The following is a 21,654-nucleotide window of genomic DNA, read 5'->3' as shown; positions in this document are numbered from 1 at the left end:
ATGATTTCCTTAAGCTTCCTTCAACCCATTACATGCACCAATAGTTCATTTCTTGTTGTTGATGAATGGTATTCCAAAGGAGAGAGATAGCATGGTGGTTCAGTTATGCATCTACTTACAGAATATTTCATTTTGCAGTTTTGATCTCTGACAAATATTATATATGTGTGTGTGTGTGTGTGTGTGTGTGTGTGTGTGTGTGTGTGAATAAATTTATTGTGTGAAAACAAGATTTCAGTTATCAGTGGTATGTGTCCTAGAAAACAACTACTGGTTCATATACTAAATCCAGTTTTAATTTTGATGGGAACTGTCAAACTATTTTACAAAGGAACTATACAATGAGCAACATATAAGTAATTTCCACTATGAAAACATTTTAACATTGGAATTGGCATGTAGTTATAGTATAGGCAGATAGAGTGTGTAAAGCAAATTTCAAGAGAAATGAGAGCTATGAGTGAGGAGAGAAAATTCCAAAACGATACAGAGGCCTTTTCAAAGGCCTAAGAATTAATTGATCAGCACAACAATGAGACTGCAGGAAAGAAATCCAAAGACAGCTTTGAATGGAAAGACTCAAAGATATAGAGGCAAAAAACAAGCCTGGGCAACAAACAAGCACGTAGCCTAATACATTGGATTAGTGACTCAGTTTCTAAAATGGTATAGTTCATATTGAGGAATGCTAAATTTTGTTCTTGATCCATCTAACAATATAAGAATAAATTGCCAAAGGATCACACTGTATCCAAACAACCACATGAAAAAAAAAAAAAAGGCAAGGAAAGTTGCAGGAATATAAAAATAACTTGATTAAAATTATGTGATTTAACACATATGACAACAGAATGAGAACTATAAGGTATGCAGAAACATATGGAAATACAACATATAAGAGGGAAAAAAGAGCCTAGTACAGCTGACCAAAATGGCAGGAGGAAGCACTGTCACTGCCTTGTCTTTGAAGTGTTCAGAGATGTTAGGTCAAGATTCTTTACAGGGGAGTTACAAAGGATCAGCGGGAAACCCTGGTCATATGTAAAATGAAAGCATAAGATTCAACAGAAGCAAACACTTAGTAGTGTTGAAGCATTCCAAATATTCACTTGTATCCTGGGTTTCCTGTCATACAATGAGAGGGAGCAAATAGGCTCACAATGTCTCATGCTTATTTATTTCCTAAGGGTGTCTGTGTTTCTGACTATATGTATATGCACCACATGTATGCATGGACTTGCAAAGATCAGAAGATGTAGCACATTCTCTGGAACTGGAGTAAGAGATGATTGTAAGTTGCCTTGTTAGTACTGAGAAGAAATCCCAATCCTCTATAAGAGCTCTTGGCTGCTGAGCCATCTCTCCAGCTCTGGTTAAAATGTCTGAATAATTTGTTAAAATATAGTAGCTGTGGGGGCTTGGAAATCTCAGTATGCTGGCAGATAACCATAGGGAGTTACTAGTAAAAATATCTTTTTAGTCTAGATAATAGTCTGTATAATAATAGTAATAGATTAGAAATACTAGACTTAGTCAAATAATGGACTAAGTCTATCTAGAAAAAAAAATACATTGTTTCTCTACTGAGACATTCCAGGAGAAGGCAAGCTTAGAATTATTATTTTTTTAAATCCCGAGGCTCCCTCAAGGGTCTTACCAATAACAGGACACAAGGACATTGTCCTATCAGGTCAGACATTGAAGTAACTCTCTTCCATTCTTGCCCCCACTGTTCACCTTCCCTTCACTTAAAATGTATTTAAACTCATATAGTTTCTGCTCACTCCCTGGAAGGCCAAAGCAGAAATAACCCTATTACTCTGAAACATCTCAACATCTGCATTGTCAACACACCCACTTGTTAAGAATGGTTCTCAAACTAGAGAAAAGAAATGGAAGTTCGCAGCTCACTGGGTCTTTGCACGGCCTTGACCTTGCCTGCACTCCGTCCTTTGGATTCCGACAGGGCACTAACTCTCCAGCTGTCATGTGTGCCTTTGCCTCTGTCCTCCCATCTCTGCCCTCTCTGCAGGACAGAGCTCCAGATGTCCCTAGCAAGGCCTGCATGCCTGAAGAAATCTCTTCAGTTGAACTGCACACGAAAGCAAAGAATCCAAAACAAAACAAGCAAGCTAAACAACAGAATCTGGAAGAATCATTTTATTATTTAGCTATCCTTAGTCAAACAGTTTTCGTTCACTTAAACATTAAATTCTTATTTGCATAGAAACATGTCCTCTGTCTTTTCTTTGTTGAGGTTTGAATTCTGTCCAATATAAAGAGACAAATTGCTGTTATTGTCAAGGGCTTATCTAATTAAGTGAAGTTGAAAGACTGGATTCAATTGATTTCAGCTAAAGAATATTTTGGTGAAGAACAACAGCACTCCATATTTGTAGAGAACAAACAAAGGAGAGCTCCACCAGAACAGGATTAAGGGGTTATCCTGCAGTGCCATGCTCAGGTACCACTCTATGAGGGCAGAGAGCAGCGGCTGTGCCTTGCTGAAGAATGGTGTATTTATAGAACTCCTCTGTGTATAAATACAGTATGAGGCTGAAAAGATCGTTTTATTACTACTTTGGATAGGATAGCATGAATACAGACCAAGGCTGCTGCTGAGAAGCTTGGCAAAAAGCAAACACAGAGCTTTTCTTTTTCTCACTAGGGGATGATGGGAGGTATTCATTGGGAGTCTGGGTAGAATTGCCATATGACAATAAACAAGAGACTCTGGCTTCCCATCAGCTGTTTTTCTGTTACAGGGTACCCAGGCTCACTTTTAACTCTTGGTACTACCTTTAAAAAATCTGTGAGGGGAACAAATGATTTTACCTCCCTGCTACAAATATCATTAAACGTCTGTGCATTTTAACCTTGCACTTGGCTTCTAGACTTCTAGAATCTCAGCCTGTGCATTAAGCCTTGTGCTACCAAAAGAGAGTAATACATAACTAAGTAACTCAGACATGAGTTGTAGTATACAGTACAAAACAGTAAGTACTTCCCACTTGGCCTAATGTCCTTTCTCATACAACTGATGAGAAGACTTCAATGTGATGTTCATATTTTACCATCTCGATTAACTTATTAAACAAACTCTCTGAATTGATACATGCCATCTTTTGGGAAGGCTCCTTAGGACTTAGAGAGTCATAGGCTTGCTGGGTTCAGGAACTCACTACTGTCAGGAAGTTCTTGAAATGTAGAAGATTCACAGAAACCCTCCCCAAAATTATATAAACATAACAACTGCTGAGAAGGAAGACAGGTGTGCTGAGCCGCCTTCATGGCATGTGATACAGAGAGCTCCCTGGATGTAGCTTTCCCAGATTGTCAGACATGCTGGTTCACCTTGTGCATGATGCAACTGCCATGTCATGCTCCCATGCTCCTCTGACTAAAGTCTCACAGCGCTGCAAGCGGCTCCAATAAATGTATGAGCAAAAACTTCTTCACAGCAATGACTTCAGGTAAAGAGCGAAGTGAGCAAAACCTGAAGACTAGTGCCTGCAGCCATTTGAAGTCATCAAAGCATGAAGAGGTATGTGGTGAAGGAAGAGGCTATAGAGAGTCTACGGCTAGCTCAGGTATGGGGGAAATGTAGGGAGAAAATGACTCCAACAGCAAATCAAGGGTACTTTCATTTACTTAAGTTACCTCCAAAGGTGGCCATTACGAAGCTATTTAAAGCCTCTTAAAGAAGAGCACACATTTCTAAGGCAGGTTATCCTTCTCAAACACCCATGGAATTATTACCTAAGCAATACTGAAAGAAATAAATTTGAAATGAGTCTTCTTTCAAATTTAAAGCAGCAGATTAGCAGCCTGGCATCCTGCCAGAGGATGTTCCTTAGGGGACTGTGGTCACAGCGCACCTGACATCCCAGCAGAGGGAGTTACTCACAGGACTAAAAAGTACTCCTTGTGGTTAGAGGTTGAGTTTCATAGAAAGAATGCTAAGCAAACAGGACGAATAGAAAAAAACAAAACAAGCAAACAAACAAAAAAGCGATGTGCATACTAGCTCTATCTTCAAACTCTCAGGAATCCTTTTTCGAACCAATACCATATATAAAAAATTGTTAGGAAATTATCATATATTCTAATGGAATTTTAATATGAAAGTGTACATTTAAAATACTTAATTAGTATTTAAATATAGTAATGTGGCCACAAGAATCAAAACAAACTAAAAATATTATGGACATAGTTTTAAGTCTTAGTATATTCCAAGAAAAGATAAATTCCATTTCAGTCTCTTTTTTTTTTCTTGGCTTTCATTTATTTTTTATTTAACTTTAAGTGAGTCTGATTCTCTTCTTCCCATTTGGGTTCTGGGAATAAAACTCAGATTACCAGATTTAGCAGCAAAGGGGCGAACATTTTTATCTGTTTGTTCTGCATCTTGTGAGTAAGCCCCATTTTCAAATTTTTACTAATTTTCAAACAATGCTAATGTTACCAATAAGGAACAAAATTGCAAGAACATTTTGAAATGTTCTTCATAGAGTTACAAGTGCCTCATACACCAGGTAAATGCTTTGTAGGTTTGCAATGAAAGCCATAAGCAACTTAAATTCTCCCCTCCTCTATAATGACAGTTATGTGTGTCATTGCCCTACCTGTTCCATCCTATTAGACCTACCATCTTCTCCATCACTTTGTTTCCTGGTTCAGGATATATTGCCACTGTCCTTGCACGCTGGCTTGCCCTCTCGGCTTCCCCTCCACTCCACACCACCAGCCCCCCACAAATACTGTCTGTCCTTTTTCCAGTTAGCTTACTTCCAGATCATTCCTCCTTTCTCAGATAAATGTTTAAAAGCAGCCAAAATTCCTCTATTTCAGTCTTCCTCAGCACTTATTTTGTTAAATAATTTTCTTTCCTTCCACCAACAATCTGAACTCAGGTACCTATAAAAAAAAACTACAGCTAGAATTTCCTTCCCATTTCTAACACCAGAAAGCAATCTTCCCAATCAACTAGCCTGTTGTTGTTGCTGTTTTATTTTTGAAAGCCTCCAGCTCTTCAATATTTTTACTGAAAGGATTTTTTTTTTACAATTTTAATTACTTAGTGGGTTTTGCAGTAGGAACCCACCTCTGCCTCCTGAGCCATTGGTTCCATCTTTGTCTCCTTTTCTGTTCTGTCCTCCATGTGTAGATCTATCTAAGTCTGCGTCATAGTTTATATTTTCTGTTGAAATTCTTTATAACACTACACATGCTCATAATGACAGCACTCACTTTAAAAGTTTCTAAAACTAATGACTGCTGTGAGAAAGAGAATTAGCCTCTCCCAGAGATGAACATCCATATTGGTTGTCCAAGGTAGACCATATATACTCCATCACCAAACATTGACTGAGCAGGTTATATGTGCACACACACACACACACACACACACACACACACACACACACACACACACTTAACAATAATCAAGGACAGCAAGGTTATCAACTTCAGAATGAAGGGCATGTGAAGGGTTTAAGGGAGCGGAGCTGGGAAGAAAAATGGGAACAAGAGAAAATTGCGCAACTCTATTTCAATTAAAAGCATAGTTTAAAAGTTTCTAAATTTTGCTTTCAATTTATCTATTATCATATTGATATCAACTACATCAGTTTAGTCACATATATTTGTGATTTATGATTCACTCAATAATGTATTGAGTAGTAATTAAATGTTTAACAAGAACATTTTCTATGATCTGGCTTTAATTTTAGTACAACTTAATATTAGATAAGACTGGTGGTGTAAGTAAAATGCTATATTCAAAGTAATAAAAGTGTCAAAACACTCTATATTAATCAAGGATCACAGACATATATGGTAAAATACAAAAATTCATACTAAATTCATTCAAAGAGGGAGCATACTTGTGAATGTCTAATAATTTGACATAAAATTTAATAATCTGAGAGGAATTCATATCCTAGAGAAAAAATATTATGGCAGCACCAGGAAAATATTCAGTAAGAGTGACCATGACATAAAAACAGTGGTGTGTTTCCTAGAATGTTCTTTGTGTTAGTACAATTGGAGCAGAGTGCTCAGGTGGGTTCAAGGTACAACACTCATCACTTAGAAGGAAGGTGTTGGCTGGGTGCTGGGGAGGTGACTCAGGGCGTAAGAACACTGGCTGCTCTTCCAGAGGTCCTGAGTTCAATCCCTAGCAACCACATGGTGCCTCACAACCACCTATCATGGGATCTGATGCCCTCTTCTATAATGCAGGCATACATGCAAATAGAGTGCTCATATGTAGAAGAAAAGTGTTGGGTGTCAGTGTATTGGCCTCTGTACAGTGCTTTTGGAGAATTGTTAGTGCAGAGATTTTGTCACTAATACTCTATTGTTGATGTTTAGTTGCAGTTTTTCATACATCAGATAAATTATCTTTGGAAAAAATCTAATGAACTTACATATGAAAGTTTTCATCATCTATTTTTGTATTGAAGTAAAGAAACAACAACTAAGTTCGAGTACTTGTTACTTTTAGATACATTGGAAAAATTTAACAAAGATGAGAATAATTATAAGACTCACAAATAGATCGTTTGTGAAAATCCATGCCAGGCCATTTACTGTCAATGTATAACAATAGCTTCGGACTGAAACCTGTCTTTTGTTTCTGAGGAAGCGTAGCAAGCATCGCAGCTTCCTTATCTGTCATCTTCCAGAAATCTCTGTGGACCATTAATGACATAAATTCTAGATTGTTTTGTCTAAAATTATAGCCTACTTTGAAATCATGTAAAATTGTTTTTAATTTTATTTGTATGTAGGGGACACAGTAATACACTTAAATACAAGTACTCAGAAACACCAGACCAGAACATTAAATTTCCTAGAGCTGGAGTTACAGGCAGTTGTGACACACCCAACATAGGAGCTGACACCAATATTATATCCTCTGAAAGAGCCGCAGTCTCTCTTAACTGCCAACTCTCCAGCTCCCCTTAATATTTTGCTTTCGGTGAAGACAGACAGCAAAGAGAGCTCAGGCTGAAATGAAACCTACAGAGTTGAGGCTTTTGTCAGTTGCTTTGAACGCGAAAGCTCCAATTTTATATTGTTCTGCAAGAAAGCAAAATCTAGCTCAGTTAACTGTTGGTCTTTTCTCTTCTCAAAATCACTACTGTACCAAAAACCTCTAACGCATCCCAAAAGTAAACACAACCTTCTTTCTGAGCACCTAGAGGCTGCTAGGAGAGAAAGATGTTTCTTCCACACGAGTGGACACCAAGCCTCAACACAATTCATTTATGCAAATTGTGTGTTTATTTACTACTCTTTGAGATAAGTGAAACTAACCATTCCTATTATGAAGAAAATAAGCAACGCTGGAGAAGAAAATAAAGAACTGTGCAAGCAGAGGAGCAGTCATAACCAAACCCGTGCAGTTACTCCCCTGTATTTAAAACAGTTATGGTCTCAACGAGACCGTTGATTGCTAGCTACCAGAACAAAGACAAAAAGTATGATTTAGTTGCTTCCTTTGAATTTCAGAATGTTTTCAGGAACAAGTAAAGCTTGGTTCTGAGTTTTTATGTTAAAAGAGAATTCTTTGTATAAATGGTATTTCTCAAGTGAAAGAGGCTATTGTTTCTTTTAAAGACATATGATTTTAAGAAATAGAATGAACACACAGAAACACACAACTGTTCAGCATCACACACACACACATGCACAACACACAGAGTAACTCCAGCTGTGAGTTGGAGAATGAAGACATCTGTAGCAAATGAGCTTCTGAGACAAAAGCCAAAGGGTTAAAGGTTGGATGCCCAGACTTCTAAGGTGATGGAGCCACTAAGATATGGAGCCAAGGAGGGGTCCTTTTTTTTTCTTCTAGAAATTATGTAACTACATATTAGTTCAATATAAGCAAAAGATGGCAGTCCACTCTTGAAACAGCAGCATGTGGGAGACTGAAGAGGAAAGATCATAATTTCTCAGTCAACCTTGCCTAAACAACAAGACTCTTTCAAAATATAAAACCAGCATCAAATCCCTTTGTGTAATCTCCTTTGCTTCTTTATTAATCTAGAGTCTAGCCACTCTATGGAGGTGGTTACTAGGCCATTTAACTCATTGGCTTAACAAGATTTTTAAATTTCTTTTTATTCTTCTCTCACATAATACATCCTGTCTGCAACTATTCCTCCCTCCACTCCTCCCAAAGCCCATAACCCCATCTATATTACTCCTGGTAATGGAAGATATAGAGACTAAGCTGGCCGTCTTCTGTAACCAGAGAAGGCATCCAGTGGCAGGACTAGGACACCAACTCAGCCACAAACCCTTAAATCCACAGCCTATTCTTTCTGCAGCTTGTGCAAGGGCAATGGTGGCTCTGGGCCTGTGGGAGTGGCCAACCAATGACAGCTTTAACTTTGAGGTCTAGAGGAAGGAGCCCACACCTGACACTGCCAGGGAGAGAGGGGGGCAAGGACCAGAAGAAGGATATTTTCATTTTTATTATAAATTGAAAAACACTTTAAGAGAAAAGTTGAACCTCCTTTTTTTTTTCCTTTTATTTTTGAGATTGTAATATAATTACAATATTTCATCCTTCACTTTCCTCGCTTCAAAATTTCCTGTAGACCTTTCCTTGGCCTCTTTCAAATTCATGGCCTCTTTTTAAAATCAATTGTTATTAAATGCTATATATATATATATATATATATATATATATATATATATATATATATATATATACACACACACACATTCCTAAATATAACCTGCTTACTCTACATAAAGTACTTGCATGCATCTTATGGGGCTGACCGTTGGTGTGGGATAGCCAATTGGTGTCTCTTCCTTGGTGAGCACTATTTCTCCCATTCCTAGCACTCATTAGTTGCTTTTAGTTCTGTGTATTTCCAATTAATTTTACTAAGTATTTTATATGAAGGGAACTGTGTCCTCTTAGGTTGTCCACATTCTAACCGTTGCTATCTTTTCTTTCTTATGTTGCTTTGGTTAGTAGCTATGTTGAAACATATGTCATAACTCACAAAGTCTCATAGATGCTTTAGTCAATACAGTTACACATGTAGGCAGTGGACGCTTCAGGGTCTTCTGTCCAGCTCTGTTTGTTTTGTTTCATTTGTTTTCTTTCAAGGAGACCATAACTTACTACCCTGTCAACCTTAAATTAAATTCTTGAGGTTTGAGAATATAATTTTTTATTATAACTGCTTAATAATTTCCAGTTGATGTTTTCTCTACACCTGGAGTTATGACAATATTGTAGATTTTTGTTCATAATTTAAAAATAAACTTCTTTCATTTTACTTAATTTTTTTTGTGGTTGGAACATAATTACAACATTTCTCCCTCCAAACATTCCCATATATCCCTCCTTATTTCTTTCAAATTTAGAAGTAGAAACTGTTTTCCTCAATGCTCACTTCTTCCAATGTCATGGAAGCAAAGAGATTGTGTAATTATGCTTTGGAGTCCAACCCACAATGCAGTGCAACATGAAAGCTGAAAGGTGGATGCAGTTCCCTATGCCTGCTGCATCCATATATACCTCAGTGGGTTGTAGCTTTGTCTCACCTTTCCTGGTACTGGAACTTGGCCCCAAATGATAAATTTAAGAATAATTTACAGATAAGTTCTTAGAGTAGAATAAAAACAACAAATAATGTTAATATGCACTTTCACTCAATGGAAAGTATCTAAAATTAAGACATATAGCTATAGATGCATTTTAGGGAGATTTTGCACATTTCTTCCCTGTCATTGATGTTTAATAATTTGTGTAATGCTTATGTTTAATGTTACACAACTATATTTTGATATTTGAAAATAAACCAAATTTTGTGTTTTGTGTATGTATCAAAAATCTTTTAAACTATCCATGAATGACAGAAGTTTGAACTGGCCAACCATGGGCCTACTGCAGATTTTTTTAAGTGAAAAAACAATATTTGTCTTGTTTGTAAGCCAGCTCTCATTGGTTCATTGCCTAGAAACAAGATAGAATTGAGAATTATTAACACAGCTTAGGACCTTGCTATGAGAAACATATAGCATGCCAGATGATGAGATGAAAGAAGGGACTACCACTTCTATCAGAAAATCCATAATCTAGTGGAATTAGACTGCTAGACTTTAATCTGAATACATTAATATTTACCCCAATCTTAGTTATTTCTTTATATTGACTAATTTTGTATTTGCCTTGGTTTTGCTTTTCAAGGCTGTAAGGTGCATGTTTCAGTTACTGTTTGAGACCTCTTTGATTTTTATAATGACACTATGGCTATGTGTTTACCTCTTAAACTCCTTGCATCATATCTTATAGTATTTTTTCTCATATTTTTCTTTTCGAGTCTTTGATTTCTTTTATTCTCTTCTGAGTTTTGCAATGACCTAGTTATCGCTCAACACCACATTGTTTAATCCCTCTGAGCCTGTGTGTCCTACAGTTTCCCTCTGTTCAGACACAGCACATGTTGTTACGCCCACTTTCCTGTGTTTGTTAAGCCTTGCTTTGTGTCCAACTACATAACCTATTTTAGCGAAAATGGCAGAACTCATAAGAAGAATGTCTATTCTGTGGTGTTAGAATAGCATATTCTGTAGGGTTTTTTTGCTTGTTTCGTTCATCTATGATGTCATTTAGCTCAGCTATTTCACTGTTTCTGTAATTATTTTTGTCATAATTGGCTGGCAACTGTTGAATAACTGAACCTATGAAAATAAGGTTTTGTGTTGCTGAAGTCACACTATTATCACAGAGAGGTAAATCTGAGATGTTACATCTTGTAATATTTGCTTTATAAAGCTTTATAAACATATACCCATGTTTATGTATGTGTTTAGAATCATGACTTTTGGGGGGATCGTTCCTTCCTTTAATCGGTGTGATGTAACTTCTGTTACCGCTTCTCATTGGTTTTATCTGGGATTCTGTTTTTTAATTATTAGTACAGCAGTCATTCAACTGTTTCCTGTTTCAATGTATAAACTTATGTATATATATATATATATATATTTCCTGATTTTCATTTTATTTTTCAAGTGTGTGTGTGTGTGTGTGTGTGTGTGTGTGTGTGTGTGTGTGTGTGTGTGCATCAGTGAGTGAAGGTGCCTGCAGAATTCAGAAGAGAGTGTTGGATCATCTAGAGCTGTAATTAATGGGGGGTTGTGAGCTGCCTGACATGGAAGCCCCTGCACTAGCAGTGCGTAGTCTTAACACCTGATCCATTTCTATAGCCTCAGGTTCTTTAAATGTAATTTGCTAGTCTTTTGGGATGGACAATTGAAGCCATTCACATTTCAACCTATTATTGAAAGATGTATGCTGATTCCTGTCATTTTGTTGATTTTGTGTTCGATATTTTTCTAGCCCTTATTCGATTAACTGCCATTCTAGGATGTTTTAATCATTTTTATGAATGTGTTCATATTCTCTCTTTAATCCGAAGAATTCTTTCAGTATTTTCTGTAGAGCAAACACAGATATTTTGGATCCTCTTAGCCTGTTTTTATTGTGAGAAATTTTCTTTCTCCTTCAGTCTTGACAGTTAAACTTAGTAATTATTGCAGCCAGAATTTATAGTTGCTATGTTGATATTAAAAGACATTCTACATCTGCACAGCTATAAGAGTTTCTCTTGAAAATCTGATCTTATTCTGAAAGACCGGCCTGTGTTTGTGACTTGGTGTTGTTCTCTTGATCTTTCAATATCATACTTCCTCCTGTGTATTTGCCATTTAAATTATAACATGCTGCTGGGGGGGTGCATCTCTTTTCTGGTCTTATCTATTCCATTTTCTAGCTTTGAGAAAATTTCTGCTATGATTTAGTTGAAGATGTTTCCTATGCTTTTAGCATAAATTTCTCTTTGTGCATGTGCTTTGTAGAGTTCATGTTTTAATGAACCTCATAGATCTTGACTGTTCTGTTTTCATGTTGCTATTGATTTATCTTTGGCACTGACTGACAGACTTTCCAGTCTCTCTGCCACCTGCTTAGTGCATCATATCTGTGTTCCTCATTATCTACTGTACCTTTTTGAAGATGTTCATAGAGCTTTTTATTTACCTTAATACAATTGTCATTCTCATTATTTCAGTTCATTTTTTCAATATTTGTATTGTTTTATTTCTATTTTCATATGCTATGTAGACTATTTTCTTTCTGTTATCTGTTTATTTGTGCTCTCTTGAAATTTTTTCAGGAGTTATTTGTGTATTCTTCTTTATTTTTAGTCACATCTATACCCATTCATTTGAATTTTTGTCTGAGATTTTGTTTAATTTGCTCTCATTAAAGGTTATTACTATGGAATTGGTAATTTTTGGAAGAGTCAGTTTGCCTTTTGTGTCTGTACAGGTCTTATATTTGCATTAAGCCTTCAAATGAAGATTTTTATCATCCTACTTTTTCAGTGATAATGTTCACAATGTTACATAAGGATGAGATTTTAATAGCATTTAGTAGGACCTCAATGGATGTCATTTTTTATCTTCTATACTAATATTCAAGGCATTAAACCCCATCTAGGTATCTAGACAGTACTCCTATAAGACCAGAAAACAATATGCAAATAAATATAATTGCTATCAAAGGGCAAGCTATTGAAAATACAGTAGCAGTATAGTTTAAAAAGAAGTTACTATTAAATATCAATTATCTCTAGAAGTAGAGGGGAATGTGTAATACTGTACTTTGATACATTAGTCAATGTAGATAATAATGGCAAGTAAAAAAGAAGAATAAGACTAGCTTTGGAGCCAGCAGCCTTTACACTCACCAGTTTCACTGTTCCTATCCTCTGTTCCCCAGGGGGCCTGTACTAGACTCTAGTACTCTGGAGAGTTCAGGGTCCTCAAAGCTTGTGACTCCCAAACTCAGGGAACGTCCTGCTATGATGTGGGGAAAGCAGTTGCAGGTTCTGATCCTTCCAAATTCCTAGGTTGTTCTCTTCAGTCTGTTTCACAGCCTCGGATCCTCTCCTTCCTAGACAAGGTACACACTGGATGCCGCCATCTTGAAATCAAAATACTTACACAATTTTTTATAGACCTTGAAAGAGCAATTCTCAATTTCATATGGAAAAACAAAAAACCCACAATAGTCAAAACAATTCTGAACAATAAAAGATCATCCAGAGGAATCTCCATCCCTGATCTCCATTATACTATAGAGCAACAGTTATAAATCTGCATGGAAAACGGGAGGGAGGGAGGAATGGGATAAAACTTGAATTGTAATCTGAATAAATTAATTAAATTACAAAAAAACATGCATGGCACTAGGATAAAAATAGATTGATTGATCAATGGAATCAAATCAAAGACCCAGAAATAAACCTACACACCTTTGGACAGTTGATTTTTGACAAAGAAGCCAAAACCATCAATAGAAAAAGATAGCATCTTCAACAAATGGTGCTGGTCTAACTGGATGTCTACATGTAGAAATATGTAAATATATACATATATATTACCCTGCACAAAATTTATGTATAAGTAAATTAAAGACCTCAGCATAAAACCAGCCACACCAAATCTGTTAGAAGAAAAGTGGGGAAGATCCTTGGGCTCATTGGCACAGGAGACAAGTTCCTGAACACAACACTAACAGCCAGGCTCTAAGGTCGACAGTTAATAAATGGGACCTTATGAAATGGAAAAGCTTCTGTAAGGCAAAGGACACTGTCAGCAGAACAAAGCAGGAGCCTACAGACTGGGAAAAGATCTTAACCAACCCTACATCTGACAAACGGATAATATCCAAAATATATAATAATCAAAGAAATTAAACATTAGCAAAACATATAATCCAATTAAAAAATGAAGAAAAGTGCGAAGCAGAGAATTCTCAACAGAGGAATATCAAATGGTTGAGAAACACTTAAAGAAATGTTCAACGTCCTTAGTCATCAGGGAAATACAAATCAAAAGGACTCTGAGATTCCATCTTGCACCTACCAGAATGACTAAGATAAAAAAAATTCTAGTGACAGCACATGCTGGCGAGAATGCGGAGAAAGGGGAACACTCCTCCAATGCTGATGGGAGTGCAGACTTCTACAACCACTTTGAATATCAATCTGGTGCTTTCTCAGGAAACTGGAAATAATACTACCTCAAGACATAGCTATATCACTTCTGGGCATATACCAGAAAGATGTTCCACCATTTGACAAGGACATTTGTTCAACTATGTTCATAGCAGCCTTATTCATAATAGCCCAAATCTGGAAACAGTCTAGATGCCCCTAAACCAAAGAATGGATAAAGAAACCATGTATAAACATTTATACAATTGAATACTATTCAGCTATAAAAAACAAGGAAATCTTGAAATTTGCAGGCAAATGAATGCAACTAAAAAAAATCATACTGAGTGAGGTAACCCAGACGCAGAAAGACATGCATGGTATATACTCACTTATAAGTGGTTATTAGCCTAACATAGATATCCTCTGAGAGACTCTGCCTACAGTGGGATTGGGATAGATAGTGGGACTTACAGCTGGATTTTGGGAAGAGAACTGAGAGTTGTTTGGAAGAGTAAGTGGATGGAAGGATGGGGAGAGGTCAGGAACTCCACAGGGAGACCACCAATGCCAGGGGATCTGAACTCAGGGGTCCCTGTACAATATGATGGACCAATGCGTGCAGAGAACCTAGTCCTCCTGCACAGATGTAGTAGCGAATGGACAGCTAATTCTCCAAGAGTGTGAGGTGATGGAGAGGGCACAGCCTCTGAACCTCTGACATGGACTCTGGGGCCCATAATTTAATCACTGCCCCTTGACAGGAAAGCCTTGCTGGAACACAGAGGAAGAAGATGTAGTCTATCCTGGTAAGACCTGATAGGCTGTGGTCATATGGTGGGGGAGGAGGCTCCCCATTCAGAGATCTAGGGGAGAGGAATAGGGAGGTAGTGGGAGGGAGGGTAGGAATGGTAAGATAAGAGTGAGCAGATAACAGTAGGGATGTAATGTGAATAAATTATAACAAAAATAATTTTAAAATAATCAAAACTATAGCATCATATGGTTGAGCTGATGGTTAGTAATAACACCTTCTATGTATATAGCATAAACATTTATGAAGCACTTCCATTTATAGTATTTCAATTAAACCCAATTTGATGATTAACAGTTACTTTTAGGTTTATTCATTTTTAATTTCTTTGATTGAAGCAGGAAACAGATTGATTTTATTATTTATCTGAATTTCAATAGATTTGAGGATCTCTTTTGATTTTTTTATAAATGTGAGTTACAATAATTTCATTTTTTTTCAGAACAAAATATTGTGAGATCGAGCCTAAAGCCTACTTTACATAATTAATAACTGAGCATCGTTTTGGAGTACTTGTTCCTCTTTAGAGAAAGGATTAGAAAAATGAGTGGTTTAATAGAGACTTTCTACATGTCTAAAATGTTAATTATACTACACAGAGAGGAAGTTGTCAGTGTTATTATGAGAGAGGACAAAGGACTGGTTACTGAAATTTACAAATGTTAAATGAAATCCAAGAGTTTGGCTGCCACTGCAGTAGCTTCACTGCTAAGACGTGTGCATGCCATAAGTTAGGTCTGGATTCAATCACCAGCACCATGAAATAGAAAGTTAAAAAAAAAAAACCAGGTGAAATGAAAAAGTAATTCAAGAATTTATGTGGACTATGAGAAATGGTGAATCAAAGAAAGTGTTTGCAATAAATGGAATACTAACTCCATAACATGAAAAAAAAAAAAGGACTAGTAATTAGTATTAGTTGGAGAAAAGGTAGAGAAGGCGAATGTAAATAGGAAGGGGAGGACAGAGACAACGGAGATGTGGAATAAGCACATAGCAGTAGAGAGAAAAAAAAACAGAGAAGCAAAGATGTACAATCAGTAATACTCACTGTTTCAGTTCTCAACAGGTTGAGACAGGTAGATCCCACAGCCCCAGCAGCTCATAGATGTTCTGTGGGAAAGGAACTTAAAGGGGAAAGGATGGAACGGAGGAGGAGAAGAAGCCAAATACAGCATAGGGCAGAGATGTTCTGCCTCGTGGTCATTGGGTATTAGAGGAGGAATGACTGTGAAAGTGAGACAGCTCACTGGAAGTATACGAATACAGTCTGGCCTAAAGTTTGTCAGCATCCTTTGCAGTCACAGCAATGACAGACCTGCCCTAGGTCAGATCCAGGTGTCTGTCACACCTGGCCTTTTGGGGATCTTGTTGCAAGTTTGGCTTACTGCTGGGCCTTTCTTTGGTAGATTAGAGTACAGGTGTGGTCCAACTTCTAAGTCTTGTTTCACAGGCCTGCTTTCCACAGGTGATTTCACCTTTGGCCAGTAGTTTAGTAGTCTAGATAGAATGCAAGCCCACCCTTGAGATAATATTCCTAATACTCAGGAAACTGCATGAAGTCTGTGTCAAAGTCTCGGATAGAGTCTGGTCCAGCCACATTTCTACCTCACCAAATATCATGCCATTCTGGTTCAAATTTTCTTCCCCTCATTATAACAGTGTTCCATTAGATTTGTTTAAACATTTATTACCGTAACATCTGCTCTGAATTCTGTTGTGCTGTGAGTTACAGGTCTCAGGCTACTGCAGGAATGATCTTTTAACAAGACCCCACCCCCTATGGCTGCTTAGTAGATTGCTGAGGGTCAAGTGCTCAGAGGAATGGTTTTATTTAGCATTTCTACCCGCTGTACCAGTGTGGTTGCATGCTCTTTGGTATGGCCCCCTCTTTTTATGCATTAAAATGTTTTTTATTAATTCTCTGAGAATTTCTAATGATGTGTTTTGACCATATTCAATACCCAGACCCTCAAGATCTACCCCCACTCACTACCCACATGATTTAGTGGCATCGTTGTTCGTTTGGTTTTTCTTCTTCTTCTTCTTCTTCTTCTTCTTCTTCTTCTTCTTCTTCTTCTTCTTCTTCTTCTTCTTCTTCTTCTTTTTCTACTCATCAAGTCTAACTTGTGCTGTTGGCATGCTTTTGGTTGTGTGGTCATCCACTTGCCTGTGATCAATCTTCTAGGCTCCACGTCCTTCAAGAAGACTGCTCTTTTTTCAGCAGCTATCAACTGCTACGAGCTCCTCAGCTAAGGTTTGGATTCATGCGTACATTCCCCCTCCAGATTGTATTTTGTCGTGTTGGTGATTACACAGGTCTTGGGCAAGGTAACACAATGTCTCTGAATTCATGTATACAACTCCCCAGTTATTCATAGCAAGCAGCATTTCATTGTAGACATCACCTCTGTGTCTGACAAGTATTCCATTCCTTCTTCTGTGATATTCCTCAAGCCTTGTGAGAAGTGGATATAATATGGCGATCTCTTATTCTTTGCACCTTAACTAATTTCAGTCTCTCCACTGCCTGTCAGCCTGTAGTACAGATTTTTGAGATTTTTTTTTTTTGTCTTCAGGTGTGGCTCTTACCATCTGGTCTTGGTTCTCTTGCTGAGACCAGGGAACACCCTAAATAAAGTCAATCTCTCAGAGATGGACTCCCGACTTTGCCTCCAGCTTTTCTAAGTTCCGTGTTTTAGTTCGCTAGTAAATGAGGGATACTTGGGCACCATCCACCTCTTTAGAAACTCTAGCAGTCCATGCCTGTATATTCTCTATCTTCTGTACTCCCTATGAATATCATAATAGAATAATGCTTAATACAGATGCTGAGGTGATTCAATGGAATAAACATGTGATCTTCAATAAATAATCATGCAATGATCAGATCTTCATATGAAAGCAATTGAGCTTGAATTAATACCACATACGTGTGCTGTATTAAAAATATAAATGTTATCTCTAGAAGAAAATATAGTCATAACTTATATGATAGTACTCTTAAATTAAAATCAGCAAAGTGGTGAATAACAAAATATATTTTTATTCAAATGATATTATTTGGACTGTGAAAAATACCACCTTGAGAATGACAGAAAATAGATCTGAGTCATAGGTATGAGCATGCTCTGGCATCCAAAATATATAAAGAACTCTCAAAACTAAACAATAAAGCAAAACAATAAAAAATAACCCAAATTACTGAATATTTCTCCAAAGAAAATATAAAAGTAGCTAATAAGTTTTATATTGTTGGAACATTGATTTTCTTGGAGATATCCCTAAAGTTTGAGAGTTGCAATCCCTTGATGACATGACAGACATTTTTCCTAGACCTTGGACTTTCTTACAAATCAAAGGAATACAGTGATGCTTCTCAAAAAGCATGCTGTAGGCACACGCAGGTACAATCAGAAAGAGTGAGGCTCCAGTAACATCCATAGAGGTACCTTCAAGGAACCCAGTCAAATCTCTCTTTTTACATATTGGTTAACTGAGAAGCAGATGTCATACTCAAGGCCACTGACTGTGTAACCAAGAGCAGGGTCAGGCTCTAAGCATCTACCTGCTAAGTGTAGTATCCATGTCATTTCTGAAGCTACCATAGCAAAGGAAACTCCCTTTTTTCCTTGAGTGCATGTTTGATATTTAAGTTGGTTTTGTAATGCCAGCAAGGCAAGACAAATATTACTTTAATGAAAGAGGGAGTCCTCTCACAGTAAATGACAACTTTCATATTATTTGTTTCAGTCATCATCTGTTTATACTATCATATTTGTTTTAATATTATTTTGGAGTTTATTTAAATCTCATTGACTATCCAAATAATTGAAGAGATGACCAAGTACCACAGTGATGACTGCATTAAATTATTGCATTCCATTTGCCCAGATAATATGTCTGAATACAGCAAGCGGATGTAGAGATCCAACATTGATGAGTACCATCCAGTATTTGATGGCTTGTTTGAGTTCTGTAAGTTGTTTGCTGGTGGCTCTGTGACAAGTACTGTGTAACTCAATAAGCAGCGGACAGACATCGCTGTGAACTGGGCTGGGGGCCTGCATCATGCAGAGAAGTCTGAAGCATCTGGCTTCTGTTACTTCAATGATGTATCATCTTGACTATCCTGGAACTGCTAAAGTATCACAGAGGGTGCTTTACATGACATTGATGTTCACCACTGTGACAGCATGGAAGAGGCCTTCTACACCACAGCCCGGGTCATGACTGTGTCCATTCATAAATACGGATAGTACTTCCCAGGAACCAGGGACCTATGGGATATTGGGGTTGGCAAAGGCAAGTACTGTGCTGTTAACTACCCACTGTGAGATGGAATCGATAAGGAGTCTTATGAAGCCATGTTCAAGCCAATCATGTCCAAAGTAATGGAGATGTTCCAGGCTAGAGCAGTGGTCTTACAGTGTGGCTCAGATTCCCTGCCTAGAGATCAGTTAGTTTGCTTTGATCTGACTGTGAAATGGCATGCCAAGTATGTGCACTTCATCAAAAGTTTTTTAAAATAAATTTATTTATATTACATTTCAATTGTTATCCCATCCCTTGTTTCCTCCCATTCTTCCCTCCCTCCTGCTTTCACCCTATTCCCCTCCCCTATATCTGTGACTGAGGGGGACCTCCTACTCCTCTATATGATTATAGGGTATCAAGTCTCTTCTTGGTAGCCGACTATACTTCCTTTGAGTGCCACTGGGTATGGGGCACCAGAGCTCATGTGAAAGTCAGTCCCCGCTCTCCACTCAACTGTGAAGAATATCCTGTCCATTGGCTAGATCTGGGTAGAGGTTCAAAGTTTACTGCACGTATTGTGTTTGGCTGGTGCCATAGTTCAAGCAGAACCCCTTGGGCCCAGATCTGCCCATCATAATGTTTAGGTTTCTAGGACCCTTTGGGTCCTTCTATTTCCCAATTCTCCCATACATCTCTCACCTAGAATCCCAATAGGATATCCTCACATCTGTCCCAATTTCCTGGTAAGTGAAGACTTCTATGGGACATGCCCCTTGTTCTAGTGTCCAATTATGAGTGAATATATACCATTTGAGTCTTTCTGCTTCTGGGTTAACTCACTCATTATGATCATTTCTAGTTCCATCCATTTGTGCACAAATATCAGGAATTCCTTGTTTTTAATAGCTGAGTAGTATTCCATAGTGTAAATGTACCAGTTTCTTTATCCATTCTTCTACTGAGGGAAACTTAGGCTGTTTTGAGTTTCTGGCTATTATGAATAAGGCCACTATGAACATGGTTGAGCATATGTCCTTGTTGTGTGTTGGAGCATCTTCTGGATATATTCCAAGGAGATGGGTAGAGGTGGCTGGATTTACAAAACAGTTGTGGCCCTGCACACAGAGATCCCTAATGAGCTACCCAACAGTGATTACTTTGAATACTTTGGACCAGATTTCAAACTTCACATCAGCCCTTCCAAGATGACTAACCAGAACACTAACAAGTACCAGGAAAAGATCAAGCAGTGGCTCTTTGAAAACTTGAGAATGCTGCCCCATAACCCTGGGGTCCAAATATAAGCAGTACCTGAGGATGCCATGCTGGAGGAGCGTTGTGAAGAAGACCCTGACAAACATCTCCATCTGCTCCTGTGACAAACGAATTGCATCTGAGGAAGAATTCTCCGATTCAGATGAGGAGGGAGAAGGTGGTCGCCAGAACTCATCTAACTCCAAAAAAAGCCAGAAGAGTCCAAACAGAGGATAAAAAGAGAAAGATCCAGAAGAGAACAAAGAAGGCACAGAAGAGGAGAAAGCCAAGGAGGAGAAGTCAGAAGTCAGAAGGGTCAAAGAAGAAGTCAAGTTGGCCTGAGCAGGTTCTGTAGCTCTAACCTCTTCCCCAATTCCTCATTTTCCCCTAGTCGCTCAGATTTTATATTTTATATTCCTCTCTGCATTTATATAAAATATATTAAATATAATATCCCCAGGGATTAGATGGGAACCAGGCGCCAGACCCAGAGCAGTGATGCTGGGAGAAATCTTCCCAAAGCTATCTGGTCCATCTGCAACCAAGTTTTAGTTTTGAACAATGTAGGATCTGAGTGGGAAAATAAAAACAATCAGAAAAAAAGACTGTGAACTGCTAAGTGCCTGTTTAGGAGCTCTGTTAAGATACTGTTCTTAAGCTTCCTAGAAGGGGTGGCTGGGTCTTCTGGGACTCCTTACTCAGGCTGAGGTACTATGAACAATTTTTAGATTGCTTCTGTTTATACCTTTCCTCTGATCCCAGACAAGCAGAAAATACTTACATTGCTTTGTCTTCCCCCAGCTCGTCAGGTGGAAGTTGTTAGCCTAACTTTCTTCTTGAGATATTTTCATTTTGTGAGACTTTTTTTTAATGAAACAGTATATTTCTATACCCTCAAAAATAATTGCCAAATACCTGATGCATATAATTGATCTATGCTAAGCTATGATACTTTGTAGACCAGAAGTCAAGACAATTAAAAGTTATTAGTGTGGCTGACAAATGAGCTTCATTCAGTTTGCCAGAATGAAATGTTAAACATGCTGAATAACACAGATTTATAAGAATGGGTGCAAAAGGTTCTCAACACACACACACACACACACTAAAAGCACAGGGCTTGTTTACACTCATATGTAATAGGGGAGGGAATTCAGGTTGAATGTAGTGCACTGTCTCTCATCAATTCCCAGACAACTCAGTCCCGAGGTAAAAATTCTAAAGAGACTGCATGGAGTCATCAGGCTTTCAGAGCTATGAGCATGCCTCATTTCCTCAGATTGTCCTCTC

At 37.8% G+C, this 21,654-nt stretch overlaps 1 pseudogene across 1 annotated transcript; it reads left to right on the top strand.

Moving 5' to 3' along the window:
• Positions 1–1,867: 1,867 nt before the first annotated feature.
• LOC311590308 (histone deacetylase 1-like) lies at positions 1,868–20,730 on the top strand (annotated as a pseudogene). The gene is made up of 4 exons: positions 1,868–2,104; positions 3,407–3,590; positions 18,691–19,371; positions 20,137–20,730. The product of its transcript is annotated as a histone deacetylase 1-like (transcript).
• Positions 20,731–21,654: the final 924 nt, after the last annotated feature.

This window comes from Acomys minous (assembly GCF_964271855.1).
Source record: "Acomys minous genome assembly, chromosome: 19".
NCBI classification, from domain to species: domain Eukaryota; kingdom Metazoa; phylum Chordata; class Mammalia; order Rodentia; family Muridae; genus Acomys; species Acomys minous.
This window is presented reverse-complemented; position numbering and strand designations above follow the sequence as displayed.